The sequence below is a fragment of the Silene latifolia genome, chromosome 10 (genome assembly GCF_048544455.1).
Source record: "Silene latifolia isolate original U9 population chromosome 10, ASM4854445v1, whole genome shotgun sequence".
NCBI classification, from domain to species: Eukaryota; Viridiplantae; Streptophyta; class Magnoliopsida; order Caryophyllales; family Caryophyllaceae; genus Silene; species Silene latifolia.
The window spans coordinates 123,914,311-123,938,243 of record NC_133535.1 but is presented as its reverse complement, the minus strand read 5'-3'; positions in this window follow the sequence as shown (position 1 = coordinate 123,938,243).

The window sequence follows — 23,933 nt, the reverse complement described above, 5'->3', positions numbered from 1 at the left end:
ATACATTTTCATATATGTTTTAGTTTTAGTTTTATAATAAAACTAGGTAGTATCCCGCGCTTCGTGCGGCCTGTTTTAATATTTTATGATTATCATTGAAGAAAAAATATATAATTCATATATGACCTTCAATATTTTTTCTTATAAATATTTTTTTTCTCAAATTTAATATTTTTTGGTTTAACTTCAATGTTTTAAAATAAAATACATAAGAGTTTTAATTAAAACAAAATAAATGATAATTAATTATACATGATCAACATTTTATAAATAAATTTGTGACTGGTGAAATATCATATTAATCAAAATAAAATTTATTCGAATAATACAACAATCAACAATAAGTTCTCAAATTATATCATTTCACGATACTTTATGTCTCAAATCAATTAATGTTTATTCAAAATGATGTGAACATAACTTTATGTAATTTTTAGTTTTTTATGTATAACATGTGACATTTATCTATCAAACATATAGAGTTCAAACTCAACTTATTCAAATGTTTTGATTGGGTCTTGTATGTGATATGTGTCAAACATATTTATGAGAATTTTGCACCTTTTGTTTTTTTAAACAATTATATATAATGATCTTTAAGAGTTTATTACCTGTAAATATAATAGGTTGAACTTCCTCAAATATTATTTTTTGATGTTTAACTTCAAAGTATTTAAAAGATAACATATAAAATATTTAACTAAAAGTAATACGAAGTATTTGGTTAGTCATAATCAATATTTTATATTTGAGTTATACATATTTAATTAAAGATATTAAAGAAAAATGTAACGTGTTTTCTACTTTTTCATATCGTTTATAATACTATATTGTTAGTTATTTAGACCAAATTAATACTCATCTTATGATATTAAAATTACAAATTAATTTAAAGTGGTCTAAATCTACATGCATGCAAATAAAAAGTATAAAAGATGGTATTAAACCATCTTAAGACAAGAAAATCCTTACATTGTATAAGGTAAGTTAAGAGCACAACTCAAGGACTCCTTCCTTGATGTTGTTCTTGAGCTATGAAAATGGAGGATCCTCCAAGACAACTAACTACCAAAAAGATGGTCTCCTAAGGATACACCCAAGAATCAACCCAAAAACTACTATATTACTAACTAGGTAAAATTAGTAGTAATCCTTGTTTGTAATATATTTGATGTACTAATAAATATTATTACTATGATAATATTATTAGTAGATAATTATATGTGTTTTTAGATGAATAAGATGAAGAAAATAAGAAGGAAAATTGGTCTCTTAAGGAAGAGAGGGCTACCGGTTTTAAGCTTAAAATTGGACCAATTTTACTTCAAATTTTTCAACCTAGGAAATGAAGTGAATAATGGGGTATTTATAGCAAAAATAAGGGAACAATCCTTAGTGAAAAATCCACTACAAAGGACACTTGTATGTCCTCATAAAAACCGAAACATGTGGACTACTTATGGTCCATTTCGGTTTTCGACATTTGCCCCACAAATGCTTATAAGTCTTATATTTAATTATCTTACATAATTAAATATTAATTTAAATATTTAACCCTTAAATAATATAAATTAACTACCAATAACTACTTAACTATTAAGTAATCATAAGACCATATTATCAACATACAATGTGTCAATATTAACCCATTTAGCTAATTTTACAACCTCTTGTAAAATTTAATAGCTAATTAATTCCACCTCAAAACATATACATATATCGTATAAAATTAATTAATTAACAATTAATTAATAAATTCTAATAAATTTATTATTTAGATATCACATAATTAAATAATAAATCTCTTTGTCCCGAGTTCGTAACCCGTCATCAAATAATACATTTATGTGACTAACTAAGAGTTAAATAATACAAGGAATTAATTATCTCGTATCTCATACAAACAATTAATTTATTCTATTTGGGCGTCATCCTATAGGTGTGACCTAAAGGGATCAGCTGATCACCGCCGTCACACGACAGTAATGTCAAACTCTAGTCAGCCAATCATTACCGATTAACGATGACCAGCTGACAAATAAATAAAATAAATCCCCGATATTCCTTTTACGAGATTTAATATGTAAACGCACTCATTGTGGAGGAAACTACTCCAACAATCTCCCACTTGTCTGACACAAGTGTGCGTTACCAATTCTCTTGTCCAATAATATCTCGCACTCAATGCAAGTGTCTTTCAGGTCGTTCTTGCACGTGATCATATCATAAAGTGGTTTCCTCGATCAGGAGAATGACTGTCTGATCGGATAATCTACTATAGATCGCATCCGAGCGTGGCCACGCATTCACAGTCATCTCTCCTCGAGTGGCCTTGAGATAAAATATGACTTAAAAGGACAATCTGTTGACCTATTTTCTTCATTCGATCTGAGATCACAATGACCCAAGTAAATGCTCATCGGCCTCCTTTTACGGTGCGACCTAGAACAAAACCAAAGCCACCGGAAAACCGTACCAACTCGGACAAATAGTCACCAGTCTAAAGAATTGACTCGAAGGAATAAATAGAAATCCTCGCCACGACCTAGCAACAAAAGGACTCTATAAACGGTCCTTTGTCCGACAAATTGTCTCACAATATGCCTATGTAATCGACCAGTCATCACCATGACCATATGACGATCGAACTGTCATCTATCGCCTTACAATCTAGTCACTCCGAGACGTCACCTCATTAAGTAACTAGGGACAAAATACAATGTTAATCCAGTTCACTTAATAGGGTTCGACATTGTCTTTACAACCTATTTGGAGAAAACAAAGTATATAAATTAGGACATAAACCGAATATAACGATAAATGCAACTTATCATATATGAAATAATAAATACAATATTTTGCTTATTACATATAATTTACAACGATTCGGCATTCGTCTCAACCCCATCGAAACTACATGACTATCATGTTTAGCTTGAGACAATGGCTTGCTTAAAGGATCGCGATGTTGTCATTTGTCCCAACCTTGCAAACTGTAATTTCTTTCCTTTCGATTAAATCTCTAATTACATGAAATTTCCTAAGTACATGTCTAAACTTGTTACTAGACTTGGGCTCTTTTGCTTGAAAAATAGCCCCACTGTTATCACAATACAAAGTGATAGGATCCTCGGCGATCGGAACTACTTTCAGTCCCTCTAAAAATTGCCTAATCCAAACGACTTCCTTTGCAGGAGGTCGCAATGTACTCGGACTTCCGTTGTAGAATCAGCAGATCACGAGACTCTTTGAAACTTCTCCAGCAAACCGCCCCTCCGTTCAACAAAAAAAACAAAACCATCATGGGATTTCAAATCATCCCTATCGGTTTGGAAACTGGCATCCGTATAACCTCTTATACGTAATTCAGATTCTCCTCCAAACACTAAGAATGAATCTTTAGTCCTTCTCAAGTACTTCAGAAAATTCTTGACGGCTATCCAGTGACTCTCACCTGGAGTTTTCTGAAAACGACTCGTCATACTCAAAGCATACGAGGCATCAGGACGAGAACACATCATATCATACATGATTGATCCAACAGCGGAAGCATAGGGAATCGATTTCATTCGTTCAATATCCTTAGGCTCAGTAGGACACTGTGACTTACTCAAAGTGATCCCACTACCCATAGGTAGAAAACCTCTCTTGGAGTTTTTCATATTGAATCGGTCAAGAATCTTATCGATATATGCTTCTTGACTCAATGCTAATATCCTTTTGGATCTATCCCTATAGATCCGGATACCCAAGATGCGCTGAGCTTCTCCCAAATCTTTCATTTGGAAGTGATTTCCCAACCACTTCTTAACAGAAGCAAGCATATCAACATCATTCCCAATGAGTAATATGTCGTCCACATAAAGAAGTAAGAAAACAACTTTACTCCCACTAAACTTCATGTATAAACATGGTTCCTCAACACTTCGAGAAAAACCATTTTGTTTAATAACATGATCAAAACGATGATTCCAACTCCTTGACGCTTGTTTAAGACCATAAATGGATCTCTTAAGTTTGCATACTTTGTTAAGATTTTTAGGATCCACAAAACCCTCAGGTTGTGTCATGAACACTTCCTCTTCCAGAAACCCGTTCAGGAAAGCGGTTTTGACATCCATTTGCCATATCTCATAATCATGAAATGCAGCAATCGCTAACATTATCCGACTAGATCTAAGCATAGCAACTGGTGCAAAAGTTTCATCATAGTGTAAACCATGAACCTGAGTGAAACCTTTTGCAACCAATCTAGCTTTGTAGACATCTTTATGTCCATCCATGCCGATTTTAATCTTGAATATCCACTTACACTGAAGAGGTCGAACATCTTTAGGTAAGTCAACCAGGTCCCATACCTGATTATCGTACTTGGAATCCATTTCGGATTGCATGGCCTCGAGCCATAGCTTAGAGTCAGAACTCATAATAGCTGCTTTATAGGCCTTGGGTTCATCACTTTCTAAAAGTAAAACCTCATAGTCATCATCTTCCTCGATAATACCAAGGTATCTATCAAGCTGGCGACTAACCCTTTCTGACCTCTTAGGTTCAGAAGGAACAATAACTAATTCAGACATAGAAGGAACATCTTCCTGTATTGTCATATCAGTCTGTGGCTCTTGAACTTCGTCAAGTTCAAATTTTCTCCCACTCTGTCTTCTAGAAATAAATTCTTTTTTTAGAAAGACAGCATCACGAGCCACAAACACTTTGTTCTCGTTACTATTGTAGAAGTAATATCCACAAGTTTCCTTAGGGTAGCCTACAAAAATACACTTTTCAGAACGAGGTGCAAGCTTATCGTCAAACTTGCTCTTGACATAAGCATCACAACCCCATACTTTCATGTATCGCAGATTCGGGACTTTCCCTTTCCATATCTCATATGGAGTTTTATCAGTTGCTTTAGTGAGACTTTTATTAAGTGATTGTACATCAGATAAAATGGCAAAACCCCAGAATGACTTAGGTAACTCTATTTGACTCATCATCGATCGAACCATATCTAATAAAGTTCGACTCCTCCTTTCAGCCACACCATTTAATTGTGGTGTGCCAGGAGGAGTTAACTGAGATACAATACCACAGTTTATAAGGTGATCTTTAAAGTCATTGCTTAAATATTCCCCACCACAATCTGATCGTAATGCTTTAATCTTCTTATTTAATTGGTTTTCTACTTCATTCTGAAACTCTTTGAACTTATCAAAAGCTTCACTTTTATACCTCATTAAGTAGATATACCCATATCTACTCATGTCATCGGTAAAAGAAATGAAATAGTCATAATTACCTCTAGCAGTGACTATCATTGGGCCACAAACATCGGTATGTATTAAACCCAATAACTCACTAGCTCGAGATCCTTTTCCTAGAAAAGGTGAACGAGTCATCTTGCCAAGAAGACAAGATTCGCATGTACCAAATGATTGGAAATCAAAAGGTTTAATTACACCAGTCGACACTAATCTTTTAATGCGTTTCTCGTTGATGTGTCCTAATCGACAATGCCATAAATAAGATAGATCGGGATCACTTGTTTTGAGTCTTTTATTATCTAAATGATAAACATCGTTGCAAGTATCTAGAATATAAATACCATTGATTGAAATAGCTTGACTATATACAATCCCATTAAGGGAAAAAGTACAACACTTGTCTTTAATTACAAAGGAAAACCCTTCTGTGTCTAACACAGATACGGATATTATATTTCTAGATAGTGTTGGGGTTGGTGTCCTTAACAGTTAGTGCAAGGACTTATAAACCTCTAAAAGGATCAAAGGGTATACTTTGGTATTATTATCAGTTGATCCACGTTTATCAATAACGGTTGGCTTGCTAGATAAGTTTGACGTTATTGTCATACAGATGGCGGTGATCAACTGGTCCCTAAAAGTCACACCTATAGGATACGTTCGAGAGATGTGACGGTATGAAAATACTGTCATGTAGATGCCAAAATTGACTAACCAGTTAGTCCGAGTTATTTGACTAGTAATTAGTCAAATATGTGATGTTGAGATATTATATTTAATACGGATTAAATACCATGGGCTAAGGCGAATTAACCAGTTAATTCGTAAAATTAAATATAAACGATTTATATTTAATTAAATGTATATTGAATATAATTATACAATATCTTGCTTTGTCGGACACGAATTAATAATTCACTAACCCGTATTATTAGCGATGCCTTAATTTCCGATAACCGATAATGATTTATAATATAAACCCGTCATATACATTTTAGCATTTGGCGAACTGGACCTCGAGCTAAAATTAAGAGGAAGTGGAAGCCCACTTCCCCATGCATGCACTCGGTCGGTAGACAAACAAAAGGAGAGGCTCCCTCTCCTTTTGATGTAGACATTTTCATTTTACAGAAAACTAGGGTTTTGGAGACACTTTCTCTCTGAAACTCAGATCTCACATCTCGAAAACCTCACAACAAGTTCTCCCTATATTGCAAGGCAATCGGAGAACACTGTTCTAGCACAAGGGCATATTTCGGACAAGGTCTTGGGTGCAACAATTAGGAGGAAATCTCGCTTGATTTCTGTTCTCTACGCCGCACTATAAGGACCCGAGGTTGATTCTAATTCCTTATCGTTTTTATGTTTTATGACAATATTCACATGTAAATTTTACGTTATAGTCCTACAATTAAAGGGGTAGTATACGGATGTATACCCTCAAGTGGTATCAGAGCGAGGCCACGTAAATTTTTCTATGTGTTTTTCATAAAACGATTTTGAAACGATTAGTTTTGTCTTAAAAACCGTGCGGCATCAGCAATCTTTTTTCTCACGGCAGAAATTTTGATTTGGCTGTTGCGTTTTTATGAAACCGTGGCATGTTTTACACGGTTATTTCATGTTGTTTTCGTTGGTTTATGCATATTGTTGTTTTATACGGAGATTATAACAATATGTCAAGTTTTGCAAATTTGTAAAATTGATTTTAATCGGTTTTGATCAAAATTGCATTTGTTTTGTTTCAACAAATCTGTTTCACGAGGGTTTTGAATTTCTGACCATGTTTGCATTCGATCGAGCGTATTTCTACTCGATCGAGTGCTATTTCTGTCTTGTTTTTGATCGATCGAGTCCCTGTTGTACTCGATCGACCCCTTTCTAAACCCTACTGCTCGATCGAGTTGTCCTCGTACTCGATCGAGCAGATTTGCTGATAAAAGTACTCGATCGACCACCTGTTTAGTCGATCGAGCACTTTCTGATTGGCTACCCTCTCGATCGACTTGCAGTCCAGTCGATCGGGCCCTTTTGTCCCTCGATCGAGCACTTATGTGTCTGGATCGAAGGATTTTTGTTTTAACAGCTTTGAAAATTTATTCCTTTTGTTTTAAATTTTCTTTTGGCTATAATATGTACTTTATACGGATATTGTACACTCGCTATGATTGTGAAACGGTTCACACACGTACCATTAAGTTATTTTAACGTGTATTTAAAGTAACGGACTGTATTCGATTAAAATTAAATGATAGAAGCGGTTTTATCACATAAATTTTAATCATTAAAAGGTGGTTTGGATAATTTTAACATAATTACGGAATTATGTCACGAATGAATTTGTTTTAGTTGATGCATTTTATTTATCGTTAATTATGAATGCCGTGAATGCCTTTTATTACGTATTTAATTTTGCAATCGGTTGTAACTTAGTGTGGCCTTAGTAGAACGTGTTACCGTAATGATGGAACACGGTCTTGGTTGTATTTTGAGATCTCGTATCTCCGTTTTGGATTTTTCACTTGTAATTACAGTTTTTATTAGAATGTAATTAGATTTATATTTTGTAATTTTAATTGTAATTTTTGAGAAGACCAAAGACGGAGACCAGATGCTCACTCCCGCTACTTGGATCAAGATGGAACAACAAGACAAGCTTCTCGGGTCCAACGGTGGATTCCAAAGTTGTATTTTGTTCTTTTTACTAGGATAGGCCACACTAGGAAATTTTTATTTACGTATTGCATTCCTTTATTTATTTTTCGCAACGATTATTTGCATCATATTCCGCCTAAAAACCAAACCACCTGATTATTGCATGAAAACTGACACATATAGAGGTCACGAGTTAGTTTTCATTGACATTCGTATGTCACACGATCATGCTAAGCCATCATCTAAATTGATTCATTCACGCAGACGCTAGTTATTCGTTCACTTAAAATGAATTATAATTAAGTTGATGGGATCTTCCTCGTATAAACAAAAATTGAGAATGGTCTTTATAGGTCAAACTCCAATGAATCCCTTCTTCGTCGGTAGGCATAATATGACCCCTTCTACGTCGGGTAAGTTGGAACCGATTGACCTATTTTATCTCAACACTATGGTCACTGCGATCCTGTGTTGTGGTGGACTATAGATAGGATTTACGGAAATCTATCGACCAAGAGTTCTTAGGGAAGAATTAGCTAAACAGTTGGCTTATCAATTTACGTAAATTGAGTCTTGGGATCACTTGTATCATTCTTGAGGGAGATCAATTATGCAAGTGCGAAAGTCTACATGTTTAAAATGAATTTTAAAATAGACTTAAATCACCTCGATGAGTTGCTTATTTCGTTTTGTTTTTCTTCCTTTTTCGGTGTAGAACACGAACATTTAAAGCGCTAATAACATAATGGTGGCCGTGAGGACGACCCAATGCCAAGTGTCACGTTGGACCGTGAGTCCGGCCGGATCTTCATGGATCGATGAATCGTCTACTCGATCAAGAATGATGGATCAAACTTCACGGATCGGGAGGCGGCATTACGGAATGCCGCCATTGCCGATGGGAAGCTCAAATATCCGATTGAGCCCATCCCACCAAACCCAGGCCCCACGGTGAAATTAACGAAATCGACAAGTATAACGATTTCGCCATGGAAGCGGGTGCGGTAAAGAACGTACTTATTTTTGCAATGGAATCCAAGTTGCGTAAGCTTTCATAGCTCAAAGTGCAAACAAGATTTTCACTACACTCACTAGGGAATTCTCAAAAGCACCGAGAATCGTGACCTATGAGCTTACCACTCGCTTCTTTGATGCGAGACTCCAGAAGGGCCAACCAGTTAGCCCACACATTCTCAGCATGATTGAGAATGTCGAGAAGCTGGAGACCTTTGATTGTAAGATCAGCGAGAACATTGTTATTGACCGCATACTTCACTCACTCCACGATGATTATTCGCAATTTAGAGCGAATTACTATATGAATGATTTGAAGAAAACTCCCCATGAATCGCACTCCTCCTCGTACGGACCGAGAAGGACATGAAGTTCGGTGGGAGCATTAAACAGGATGTTCTCGTTGTGTCAAACAAGGGCAAGGGTAAGGGCAAAGTTCACCCGAGGCCTAGCAGTAGGCAAACCGAAGTTTAAGAAGTCGGGATCGGGTAAGAGTGGGCCTGGTGAGGCAAATAACTCATCAGGCGCGACAAAGAGCAACACCGAAAACATGGAATGCCATCATTGCCACAAGACTGGGCATTGGAGGCGTACATGTCCTGTTTATCATGAGGACATAAAAGCAGGTCGCGTTAAACCTGTTGGTATGTCTTCTCCTTCTACTTTTATTCATATGATTGAGATTAACCACGCAAGTTACGGAACTTGGGTACTTGATCCTGGTTGTGGTTCTCATCTGTGTAATCATGTGCAGGGCCTCCGAAATCTCGAGCCTCTCGTAAAGGGTGAGGTTGACCTGCGTGTCGGGAATGGAGCAAGAGTGGCTGCCGTCTCGAGGGGAACATATGTGATCCAGCTTCCTAGCGGATTTGAGTTATCATTATATGATTGCTATTATGTTCCTAGTCTTTCGAAAAACATTATTTCGGTTTACGCACTTGACAAACTCGGATTTACATTTGTAATTGAGAATAATACTTGCATTTTCTCTTTACACAATATGATTTATGGCGGGCGGTCTCCATGAATGGAATTTATGTTTTAGATCGACCACGGAAATATTACACGTAATGAATAAAAAGTTAAAGGTTGGTGACAAAGATCAAACGTATCTATGGCACCGCCGTATGGGACACATTAATGAGAAACGCGTAAAACAGCTCATCAAACATGGAGCTATCTCGGCCTTTGATTTTCAATCATTTGGCACGTGTGAATCATGTCTCATCGGTAAGATGACTCGGATTTCCTTCAAAGGTGTTGGAATGCGCGCTGATGACCTATTAGGGCTCATACACACGGATGTATGTGGTCCTATGTCAATCACCGCACGAGAAGGCTATAGGTATTTCATCACTTTCACGGACGATTTGAGTAGATATGGCTATGTCTACTTAATGAAGCACAAAAGTGAATCCTTTGAGAAATTCAAGGAATACCAAAATAGGGTACAGAACCTATTAGGTAGAAAGATTAAAACACTGCGTTCGGATCGTGGTGGCGAGTATCTTTCTCACGAGTTTGATCAACACCTAAAGGACTGTGGGATTGCCCTACGATTAACTCCCCTGGAACACCTCAATTGAATGGTGTGTCCGAACGGAGAAATCGAACACTACTTGATATGGTTCGATCCATGATGAGTCACACGGTTTTACCCGATTCATTATGGGGTTATGCTCTTTTGTCAGCCGCTCTAATACTTAATCGAAGTCCGTCTAAAGCTGTTGACAAGACTCCATATGAACTATGGAAGGGAACGGTCCCTAACTTGTCCTTTATACGGGTTTGGGGCTGCGAGGCTTATGTCAAGTGGAGACCGGAAGATAAGCTCGGCCCGCGATCGGTCAAGACATACTTTATAGGTTATCCTAAAGGAACACGTGGTCATTACTTCTATTCGCCAACCGAACAACGTGTTTTTGTTGCGGCTAGTGCGACATTCTTAGAGAAGGAATTTCTCGAGAATGCAAAGAGTGATAGAACCTTCGACTGTCGGAGATTCCGAGAACCAAACACCGAGCAACCATTGGAGGAACCTATTCCTTCCTTCACCCATTTTGCGGTAAATATTCCGAGGAACCTAGGAGGTCGGGAAGAGTCTCTATTCCTCCGGACAGATACATTGGTATGGTCGAGGAACATGACATAGATGACGTTCTACTCTTAACGAGTAGTGAACCCGCAACCTATAAAGGTGTGTGACCGATTCGACTCGAAACTATGGCTTGAGGCCATGAAATCCGAGATGGACTCTATGTATGAGAACAACGTGTGGGATCTTGTTGACTTACCCGCTAAGGTTCGTCCCCTTCAATGCAAATGGCTTTACAAGATAAAGCATTCTGTGGAAGGTCAGCAAGATATCTACAAAGCACGACTAGTTGCAAAAGGTTTCACCCAAGTGCCAGGTTTGCACTACGATGAGATTTTTGCACCCGTAGTCATGCTGCGTTCCATTCGGATTATCTTAGCGATCGCCGCTTTTCATGACTATGAAATTTGGCAAATGGATGTGAAAACCGCCTTCTTAAACGGCTTTTTGGAGGAAGAGTTGTACATGGTACAACCCGAAGGTTTCATCGATCCAGTACATCCTAAGAAAGTATGCAAACTTAAGCGTTCCATTTATGGACTTAAGCAAGCATCAAGGAGTTGGAATCATCGCTTCGACCAAGTGATAAAAGAAAATGGATTTACTCGATCGGTCGAGGAACCATGTCTATATATCAAGTCGAGTGGGAGCAAGATTGTCTTCCTAATATTGTATGTTGACGACATACTCCCGATTGGGAATGACATACCTCTCTTAACTTCGGTGAAAGTATGGTTGAAAAACCATTTCCGGATGAAAGATCCGGGAGAGGCGCAAAGAATTCGGGCATCCGTATCTATCGAGATAGATCACGTCGGATGTTATCTCTCGTCGAGAGTCTTACATAGACTAAGTCCTAGAGAGATTCAGCATGACTAACTCCAAGAAAGGGTTCCTTCCTATGGCTCCAGGGGTGCATTTGAGCAAGTCTCGGGCACCGGAGACACCGGAAGAGAAAGAGCGCATGACACGGATTCCTTATGCTTCGGCTATAGGATCAATCATGTATGCCATGATATGCACACGTCCGGACGTGGCATATGCATTGAGTATGACAAGTCGATTCCAACAGCAACCAGGTGAACCACATTGGTTGGCTGTCAAGAACATTCTTAAGTACCTACGAAGGACTAAAGATTGGGCATTGACTTATGGAGGCTCTCAAACGCTATGCGCAACCGATTCTGTGAGATGCTAGCTTCCAAACGGATCGAGACGACTCGAAATCTCAGTCTGGATTCGTTTTTACTCTTAATGGCGCTGCGATCACTTGGAAGAGTTCGAAACAAAACTGTTAAGCAGATTCTACGATCGAGTCCGAGTACTATGCCGCGTCGAAGCTACAAAGGAAGCGATATGGATGCGTCAATTCTTACATGGGCTATCTGTAGTGCCTAGTTCGAATGACCCGATCACCATCTATTGCGACAATAGTGGTGCCATCTTCCAAGCTAAGGAGCCTAAGTCTAGCAACAAGTCTAGACATGTACAACGGAAAGCTCATCTAATCCAGGATTACGTGGAGCAAAAGACGAGAGTGATAGAAAAGATTGCTACGAGATGACAACATAGCAGATCCTCTCACTAAAGCATTACGACAAGATAAGCATGAAGGGCACGTTAATTCCATGGGAATTAAACGTGTTCCTAAGTTGTAGTACTCTTTTATGGATCGGATTCATTCTCTCTTGTACTCTATACGACATCATCGTTTTGATATTTTATATATATATTTTGTTTTTCATGTGGAATTGTACGACGATTTTGAACACCACAAAGTGAATCGAACAAACATCATATCTTGTTAGTCCTTAATTGCCCACATGAGCTGATAACTCGGCAATTATTTTGTGACGTTGGTTGATGGTGGGTTCAACGAGCCATAAGTCAACCGGTTGGCTGACCAATCACAGAGGCGATTTATACGGATATTTCGTAGGACACCATTGTGACATCGACGTGGAGTCCTAAATGTTTTATAACATTCGTTGCCCGGTCGTGGATAGGACTTCCATGGTGATCCTTAGAGTCGAATCTCTTGACTATCGACTGTCTCTTGAGACTACGGCAGATTTTGGGTGACTTTGGTTTCTTTCTCACGGTCATCCGTAACAAGGGGCCAAGTAGATTTTTTCTGGGTCATTTCATGCCGTGCTTAGATCGGAAGGAGTCGAGTTGAAGGAAATATTCAGCCTTTATCGGGTACTCGATATTTCTCAGGGCCACTCGAGGAGTCAGAATCGAAATGCATGGCCATGCTCGGATACGGATTCGTTTTATCGGTTAAGTTACTCTCTAGTCGGGGAAACCACTCTAGATACTGATCGATTGTAAAATACGACCTTTGTGGATCCGGATCGCAAATTGTTTTACATTGTGTGGGAGAAATTTTAAATGAATATGAGAATCGGTTATCGCACATACACTTGTACGGACAAGTGGGAGTTTGTTGGAGCTTGTGTCCTCCAGTTAGTGCGGATAACGTCATTGCACATGCACTTGTACGGACAAGTGGGAGCTTGTTGGGGTTGGTGTCCTTAACAGTTAGTGCAAGGACTTATAAACCTCTAAAAGGATCAAAGGGTATACTTTGGTATTATTATCAGTTGATCCACGTTTATCAATAACGGTTGGCTTGCTAGATAAGTTTGACGTTATTGTCATACAGATGGCGGTGATCAACTGGTCCCTAAAAGTCACACCTATAGGATACGTTCGAGAGATGTGACGGTATGAAAATACTGTCATGTAGATGCCAAAATTGACTAACCAGTTAGTCCGAGTTATTTGACTAGTAATTAGTCAAATATGTGATGTTGAGATATTATATTTAATACGGATTAAATACCATGGGCTAAGGCGAATTAACCAGTTAATTCGTAAAATTAAATATAAACGATTTATATTTAATTAAATGTATATTGAATATAATTATACAATACTGCTTTGTCGGACACGAATTAATAATTCAGCTAACCCGTATTATTAGCTGATGCCTTAATTTCCGATAACCGATAATGTGATTTATAATATAAACCCGTCATATACATTTTAGCATTTGGCGAACTGGACCTCGAGCTAAAATTAAGAGGAAGTGGAAGCCCACTTCCCCATGCATGCACTCGGTCCAGCCGAACCAAACAAAAGGAGAGGCTCCCTCTCCTTTTGATGTAGACATTTTCATTTTACAGAAAACTAGGGTTTTGGAGACACTTTCTCTCTGAAACTCAGATCTCACATCTCGAAAACCTCACAACAAGTTCTCCCTATATTGCAAGGCAATCGGAGAACACTGTTCTAGCACAAGGGCATATTTCGGACAAGGTCTTGGGTGCAACAATTAGGAGGAAATCTCGCTTGATTTCTGTTCTCTACGCCGCACTATAAGGACCCGAGGTTGATTCTAATTCCTTATCGTTTTTATGTTTTATGACAATATTCACATGTAAATTTTACGTTATAGTCCTACAATTAAAGGGGTAGTATACGGATGTATACCCTCAGATAGCGTTGGTACAAAATAACAATTATTAAGATGTAACTCCAACCCCGAAGCTAAACTAAGTACATAAGTTCCTACAGAGACGGCAACTACTTTAGACCCGTTTCCCATTCGGAGATCGACATCACCCTTTTTTAGCTTTCTTATGCTTTTTAGGCCCTGCAAATGATTACACAAGTGAGAACCACAACCAGTATCTAATACCCAAGTTGTATTTGAAGCATAATTTATGTCTATCATAAAAGATTCAGTTGAGAAATTACATGTCGGCTTCACAATGTCAGCTTTTATGTCATCCAGGTACTTTGTACAATTACGTCTCCAATGTCCCTTGTTATTACAATAATTACAAGTATCTTTAAGAGGATTACCCTTTATAGGTTTTTGCTTGGTAGAGCAATTCGCAATTGCTTTACCTTTGCCCTCCACCTGAATGGGCTTCTTACCTGCGTTCCTCTTAAACTGCTTCTTCCCCTTCACGTTAATCGCAAGCACATCTTTTCTCGTACTCCTACTCAATCCCATGTCCTTCTCTGCTTGCACAAGCAGAGAATGGAGCTCATGTAAACTCTTTCTCATGTTTGTCATATTGTAATTTACCCTAAATTGGGTAAATCCCTTGACATGCGAGAGAGAGTGGAGCACTCGGTCCACCACAAGTTCGTCGGGGATCTTGCATCCCAACCCTTCTAAAGTTTCCACGTACTCAATCATTTTAAGTACGTGTGAACTTACAGGTTGACCATCTTTGAGGCTAGCCTCAAAGAAACGAACAGCGGTGTCATACTGAATTATTCTCGGGGCTTGAGAAAACATAGTGGAAAGCCTCGAGAATACTTCATGTGCATCACGAAACTTGACACATTGCCTTTGTAAAGCAGGATCCATTGAAAAAATCAAAACATTTTTTATTGCAACGGATTCCTTTTGATTATTTGAAAAAGCCTCCCTTACATCGGCAGTGGCCCTAGTACTAGGTGAAGGGGGAGAGGGATCGACAAAGTAGCGTAATTTGCCATCACCTGCGGGAGCTAATCGAAGTTGTTCTTCCCAATCTTTAAAATTACTACCGTCGGCTTTTAATACATATTTGTCCATAAAAGAACGTAGCCATGAATCTCTAGCTATGGTGGCGGTTTCACTAGTAGAAGTCATCGTGATTACTACAAAGGAAATAAAGGAAAGATTAACATTTATCGTCTAGAAATATTTAACTTGTGAAACTATTTAACAAGTTCCCATTCATATAATGATCTCCCACTGAATTATATAAATGATTCCAAGATCCAATTTTATATAAACACGGGCACGGTGGACCGATTCAACCCATATTTATATAAATTTGGTAAGTCAACATTTTGACTGATTCTACTACTAGAACTCTTGGTTGACGGATTTTCTTAAAATCTATCTTTTAGCCCCAGAATAAATATGGGCACGGTGGACCGATTCAACCCATATTTATCCCGTTGAGTCCAACCAATTTTCACGCATAATAACTTTTATTACCCTACTTACCCAACGTAAAAAGAGTGTACCTCGGTGATCCGAACCTACCTCTAATGAAGAAGGGATTCATAGGTGCTATTATTTGGTAAGGCTTAATCTCAATTTTAAACAAATGTGAGAGATCTTATCAATTTAATTGTCTATCACTTTTAAGTGAACTAAATTGGTGAATGCTAGACAATTAAATCGATAACAACAAAAAAATTAAAACATGTAGTGACGATTTGGCATGGATGCATAGAAGAATTAAAACAAACAAGTCCTAATATGGCCACCTAGTTAATCTAATTAACTAAAATTATTACACTTCGGAAACCAACTCCTTGGTCCCTTGATTCTTCATGAATTGGCCTCCTTCTTTAGGATTTCGGAACGCCTTTCCGAAAACACCGTCTTCATGAAAACTCCGTCTTTAGTAGCTTCATCTAATTACTAATAATTAAATTACATAACAATACCCTATTATACAATTTTTAATAAAATTAAAATAAAACTATTAATTAATTACAAATTAGGCGATGCGAAATCGCAATTAATTACAAAACAAGTCGATATTCCCTTACATTTCGGGAAATACCAACTTCTACCTATGGCCATATTAGGAAAAATTACATAATTATAATTCTAAAAACCATTCATATAAATGAATATAAAAATGCATTATGGAAAATGACATGCCAAATCGTCTAACTTACCAACAACGATCATTTGAGCTTGCTTTGACGGAATTTTTTACCAATAAAAAATTCATAATCAATTCTTAAAACACTTTTAAGACTTATTCATCATACAAATCTGGTCTAATATCAAAATAATTATTCTCAACAATTATCTTGAATTTAAATGGGAATTAAAACACAATTGTGACAAAAATGATATAATAATTCACAATTATCATACAAAAATTCCATTTAATTTAAAAATTTATGGAAAAATAAATTTTCAAAGCCATGAACATTCTGGTCTTACACCAAAAATGCCATGCAAGTGAAAATTTTTGTTTTTAAAATTTATTTAAAACGATTTCACAATTTAATCGGTAAAGCGACAATTTTTACGATTTAATTCTAAATCAAACCATAAAAATTGAAATGACTTAAAATAAAAAATTTTACATTTTGGAACAGTTTCCAGGAGCTAAAAATTCAGAAATTTCGAGCCCTAAAGTTAAATCAATATTTATTTACAAAATAACCATTATTTACCCATTTTTATCAAATAAAAATCAATAAACTACCTAAATTAATCACATTAATCTAAAGTTGTAAACATAAATTTAGAGGATCTTGATCGCAGTGATAATTACAGATGAGTACTTACGTGGAGTAGTCATTAGATCTGATAAGGAGATTCCTTGAAATCAACAAGAAGATAAACTCCAATCTTTTGCCTTCTCCTGCCTCCCTTATTCTCTAATTCTCTTCTTGTGTGTTTCTCTTAATGAATATGAATTAGGTTAAAACCACAAACAGGTGTAGCTTTTATTATATAGGTGGCAGGAGGGGCATAATTAGATAAGTGGGCCTAATATGTTAATGGTCTGTAAACATTAACCGTAATCCACTTAGTCTATTACTCCGACTAAAAACCCGAAACATTATATTTAACTATTATCTATTAGAGTGACTGACGTCAGTAATTAGGTCCACCTAATAGAGAATTAATATGATAATTCTTACATTCTCCCACTTGGACCATATTACTGACCTAAACATAATGTCACGTGCAAACAGAGTCATAAGTCGCGCAGAAAACTAAATGAATACATAATGGGTTTATCTTAATTACCCTGATCATTCCGAACAACTGGTTGAGTCATGGCGGAAACACTACTATACAAGAGAAGTGGTCCTTCCATGTAATACGGACCAATCATTTAGAATAATCAGTGTGTACAAGGAGCAAACATAATCCCCGATAATGTCCTTGAGGAAAAGGACTGATTCTGTTAATCGTGCAATAATAATGTATACAATAACAATAATACGATACGTAAAATCGTTCGAAACCATCATCATAAGAAAACATAAGTTGATTAATCAAAACATAAGTGTCATCATTACAAAACACTAGCATGATCAAAACACAAACGAAAAGCCTTAATGATTATCATCCGGACCCATATCGTAGCATGCTTTAAAAATGTCTTTGGAGGTAACCCCTTAGTTAAAGGATCTGCTATATTGGCACTAGTCGTGATGTGCTCAATTGACACGGTGTTTTTCCGAACTTCCTCCTTAATCGATAAGTATTTCATTTCCATGTGTTTTATACCTTTAGAATACCTATCATTCTTCGAAAAGAAGACAAAGTGCGGCATTATCACAAAGTAAATTTTCATCGGCCTTGCAATGAATTCATAATGCTAATCCCCGAAAGAAAGTTCCGCAACCATAAAGCTTGAATAGTAGCCTCAAAGCATGCTACAAATTCAGCTTCCATAGTGGATGAGGCAATAATTGTCTGTTTAGCACTCTTCCAGGAGATTGCCCCCAGCTAAAGCAAACACATAACCAAAGGTGCTTTTCCTTGAGTCCACACATCCTCCAAAGTCCGAGTCAAGCATATCCAATAACCTCAAGTGATCAAGTATGTCTATAAGTGAGCATTTTGTCCCTTGTTCCCTTTAAGTACCTTCAAACTTTCTTAGCCGCACTCCAATGACCCATTCCAGATCGGGTCGATATCGACTCAACATACCCACTGCAAAACTTATGTCAGGTCTTGTACAAACCTGCGTATACATTAAGCTTCCAACTAGAGATGCATAAGGAACGTTTTTCATGGCATTTTGTTCTAGTTCAGTCTTAGGACACATACTTAAGCTGAACTTATCCCCTTTCTGAATAGGAACATCATTGGGATTACATTTTACCATGTTAAATCTTTCTAAGAACTTCATGATATAGGCTTTCTGAGACAACCCTAATGTCCTTTGTGATCTGTCTCGAGATATTTCCACCCCGATCACATAGGACGCCTCTCCCATATCTTTCATCTCAAAGTTGCTTGATAGGAAATCTTTAGTTTGATGTAATAGTCCCAAATCACTGCTTGCGATAAGTATATCATCGACATATAAGACCAAAAATGCAAACTTACTCCCACTTATCTTCAGGTATATACACTGATCAACAATGTTTTCTTGAAACCCAAAGGAGGTGATGGTATTATGGAACTTAATATACCATTGCCGAGAAGCTTGCTTAAGCCCATAAATGGACTTCTTTAATATACAGACTTTGTCCTCTTTGTCATCAATAATGAAGCCTTCAGGCTGAGCCATATAGACTTCTTCTTCCAAACTCCCATTCAAGAATGCCGTTTTCACATCCATTTGATGTAGCTCTAAGTCAAAATGAGCTACTAAAGCTAAAATGATCCGTAAAGAATCCTTCTTTGAAACTGGAGAGAAGGTTTCATTATAATCAATGCCTTCTTTCTCGATTAAAGCCTTTAGCTACCGGTCGGCTTTATGTCGTTCAATATTACCTAAGGAGTCGCGCTTGGTCTTAAAGACCCACTTGCAGCCGACAACCTTATGACCTACTGGTAAATTGACCAACTCCCAGACCTCATTCTTAGCCATAGACTCCATCTCTTCTTTCATGGCATTAATCCATTTATCGGAATTATCACTATTCATAGCTTGTGAAAACGTAACCGGATCATTATCCACACTAATGTCAAATTCACATTGATATACTTCATAGTCATCTGAAATAGCTGGCCTTCTAGGTCTTGTGGACCTTCTTAATGTTATTTCGGTGTCTTTGGATCAACAACCTCGGTGGCGATGTTATCATTCGGGAGTGGAGGATCATCAACATTAGGTTCCACAATATTGACCGAGTCAACATTATCATTATGTGGAACTTCATCAATAGAAATTGGGGGCAAAGGAACTGGAATTGCCACCCTAACCTCATTGACGACGACATCCCTTACCTGATCACTCCCACTAACTTCGCCATTCTCAAGGAATTTGGCATTTCCGGTTTCAATAATTCTTGTCTTGTGTGTAGGACAGTAAAACCTATACCCTTTGGACTTTTCTGGATAGCCGATAAAGAAACCACTAATGGTTCTAGGATCAAGCTTCCTTTCATGTGGATTATAAATGCGTGCCTCTGCTGGGCATCCCCATACATGTAAGTGTTGAAGACTTGGTTTCCATCCTTTCCATAGTTCAAATGGTGTCTTTGAAACTGCCTTACTGGGAACCCGATTTCCAACATACACAGCAGTCATAAGGGCATGCATCCATGAAGAGTCTATAGATCCAAAATACTCAAGAGGGGGGGGGGGGTGAATTGAGGATTTAAAACTTTTTGAAAGCTTTTTCGATTATGCTAATGTAATTGATTATTTAAAGTTTTTTGATTAAACTTTAACTAATCAACTAATGAAGGTAAACGTAATAAACGAAAGAACGAAGAGACACAGGGTTTTGAAGTGGTTCAGTTTCACAAGTCGAAACCTACGTCCACTATTCTCGATTAATAAATTTAGTACCTTTCTACGGATTACAAATTTACTAACCCAACTCGTACAACTAACTCTAGCTGTAACTCAATGAGTACCGTTAAATACTCGAGTGACTAACTTACGCTAATAAGAAAGCACTAATGATTCTAACAAAGGTTCACGTTAATGAACAAGTTAAGAATTCAACTAAGCACTATTATCTTATAACAATAAATGAAGAACGAGTATGCGAGTTTTATGACACACGACCTTTCAAAATAGCAAATCGGTTTTTCTGCTTAAAACACACGGTTTGCTTTGTAAAAATAAAAAACAATTTTTATGCTTAAGGTCTCTATTTTAGATGTTGTAAATAGCAAAGTATTTATAGGAGAAGGGAGAGTAGGCTACACGGTTTTGTCAAACCCTAATAGCCGAAATATTAAGATATAAAAACAAATTATATCTTCTTATTATCTCTTTCCTAAAAGCCTTAAAAGATAATAAAGAATATTCTAAAAGATAGAATATAATCTTTCCAAATATTATCTTTACTATAAATTCTAAGATTATGATAAGATTTCCTAAAACAAGAATATCTTTTACCATAAACAAATATATTAAGTAAGATATATAAGATATGTAAAGATATTATTATAGAATAAAATCTTTACCTAATATACCCTAGGTAACACGAGATGTCACGGCTCATGTGCCTCGTGCAAACCCTAGTCTTAACATATGATTAGAATTTAGATTTTAAGAGAGGCTTATATTAAAACCCTAATTAGTAGCAAGGTCCAACTCATAAGTTGATCCATTATAACTACTAATTAACGTTTAATGCAAAGCCGGACTCCTCACTAAACCGGGCTTTATTATATAAATACTTTTATCAAAACATTTAAAATAAACTTTAAAACAATTATAAAACCATTTTTAAGACAATTATAAATCGTGTATAAAAACTCAGCATTTCAATGTTATAGTAGAAGAGCTATAACATTGAGCTCTTTTACTAGTAATGTTATAGCTGAAAAGCTATAACTTTACTAATCAAAGAAACTCATTCTAGATTACCATTACGAGATAATCACCTATACTATTCTAATCTTCAAGGAGATCTTCGAGTATAGGCTACGTCATCATCCAAGCTTGATTAAACTTTAGACGAACTTCGTCTTCACATAGTTCTTGAATGAATCTTGAATTGTTTGATCTTGAACGAAGGCTTGAACTTCTTACGCAATTGTCAATTGTCACATTCGTCTTTGTTGCTCGTAATAGGTTAGTTCTAAAATACTTAACAAACGATTACACACAACAAGTATATAAAATATAAAACACCTTGACATCATCAAAACATAAACATATAAACTATATGGTTCAATAAATTCCCCCTTTTTGATGATGGCAAGTCTCCTAAATTTGTGACTAAGTAAAAAGTTCCCCCTGAATATAATATCGTTATCTTGATAATAAAGATTAACGCAAGATCCAAACGATTTTTCTAAAATCGAAACTTAAGGACTTTAAGAGACAATCGGTCTTGACAAGGAGCAAGCTTAGGTAGATGCTTACCAGAGACGTTCTTTCCCCCTCTTGACATCATCGAAAAGTTAAGAACAAATCAAAAATGACTAGAATAATATAAGACGAGACAAGAGATAAAAACGCCATAAGAAATAAAAATAACACGCAAGACTATAAGCATCCAAAAAAATAATTATCATACAAACTAGGAATTAAACATATTAAAGCCAAAGTGGGCCGAATGAACACATGTCTAATGAAACACTTGGGCCATAACCACAAGTGCATTGCCAAAATGGGCCGAATAAGAAGTTTTTTAAACACACCATGAAAAGGAATAAAAAGAAAGGTAAGTAAGGTAAGGGTTAATTATGATAAGGCAGGGAGATCAAATGTTACGGGTCTTATACGGGTTGACGTAGTCGGGTCTAATGCGGTGCTCCAAGGCATCCAGACGGTCAAAGGAACTCCGAACCAGCTGCGAAAGAGTACCAATGCTCCTTTCAAAATTAAGCACTTTCAAGGAAAGAGCTTTCGTGGCCTCCAACGTGAGAGCTTGATCACCCGCCATGGCTTTCCCGTGCATAACCAAAGCACCACCCTGACTTGTAAGGAAAGTGAGACGATCACCGTGTGGGAACACTTCCTCACGAATTGCCTTCAACTCCCTCTCAAAACCCGCTAACCTTTTGTTTACTTCTTCCATCCATGAGTACACCCGACTAGCATCCAAGCCCGAGTCTAAAGACCGAGATGGTCCAACCCGTGACAACACCGTAGCCAAATTAGTCGAATTCTCCTCAAATTTCTCCATTAAGCCACTCATAAACCCCTCTAAATTTGACTCCATAGCTCCTAAACCCGAATCCACCGGGGCTTTCTCAACATCTTTTGCAAGAAGCAACTTGGGGTCCATCAACAAGAAGACCCATTAGCTTGATCAACTTGTCACACATACAGTCCCGCGCACTAACACCGTAACTGTCAGGCCCTACCACTCGTTTTATTTCCAACAATCTAGCCACCCACATACCATAAGGCAAATCGATAGTGGTGCTCAATTTCTCCTTAGTTACCGTAAGACTCGTCTGAATTATACGGTGCAAGACAACACTACCCAAATTTACCTTCTGACCTTCCAACCAAGAATAAACCATTATAGCTTCATAACTCGACACCTTATCACGGCCTCCTCTCCACGGCACCACTGTGTTCCACAAAAAATTCAAGAGGAACTTGATTTTTGCCGAGAGAGGACGAACCACGATATTTCCTCCCTCCGTCATCTCCTCAAAATACTTCTTTACCAACAACTCCTTTTCACTCACAACATTAGACCACTCAAGACTCGGATTTAATTCAATTCCTTCATCGGGAACCGAAAAATCAGAGCAAAAATCCGAAATAGAGACCGTCACATCCACGCCATTAACAACCGCATGCAAGACTCCTTTCTTAATTGAGACACTAGCAAAGAATTGAACCACCTCAACTGGGTAAACAGGACCCGAAAACTGACTAATGTGACTCCACCCTTGAAAATCAAGAAAATTAACAAAGAAAGCAAGAGCGGGAACACTAACCAACCAAGATTTCGGATAGTACCTACCACTATGAATGGAATACCTCAAAACTCGATTAACTAGGATGCTTTCATCATGAGTAAGCCGAACACGATTTAACCCTTCCTTGGTCGCGGCTTTTGAAGCATCCCTAAGCAAGGTACGAGCAACACCATTCCGAACTATCACCTCGGGTTCCTCCACAGCTTCACTATCACCAACAACTACTTTATTTTTACCCTTGAAAAGACGACGTCTTTTGCCTTCGGACACCGATTCGTCCCGACTACGAAACAGGGGCGAATTTTGGTTTGGTTGTGGTGAAGGACAATTAA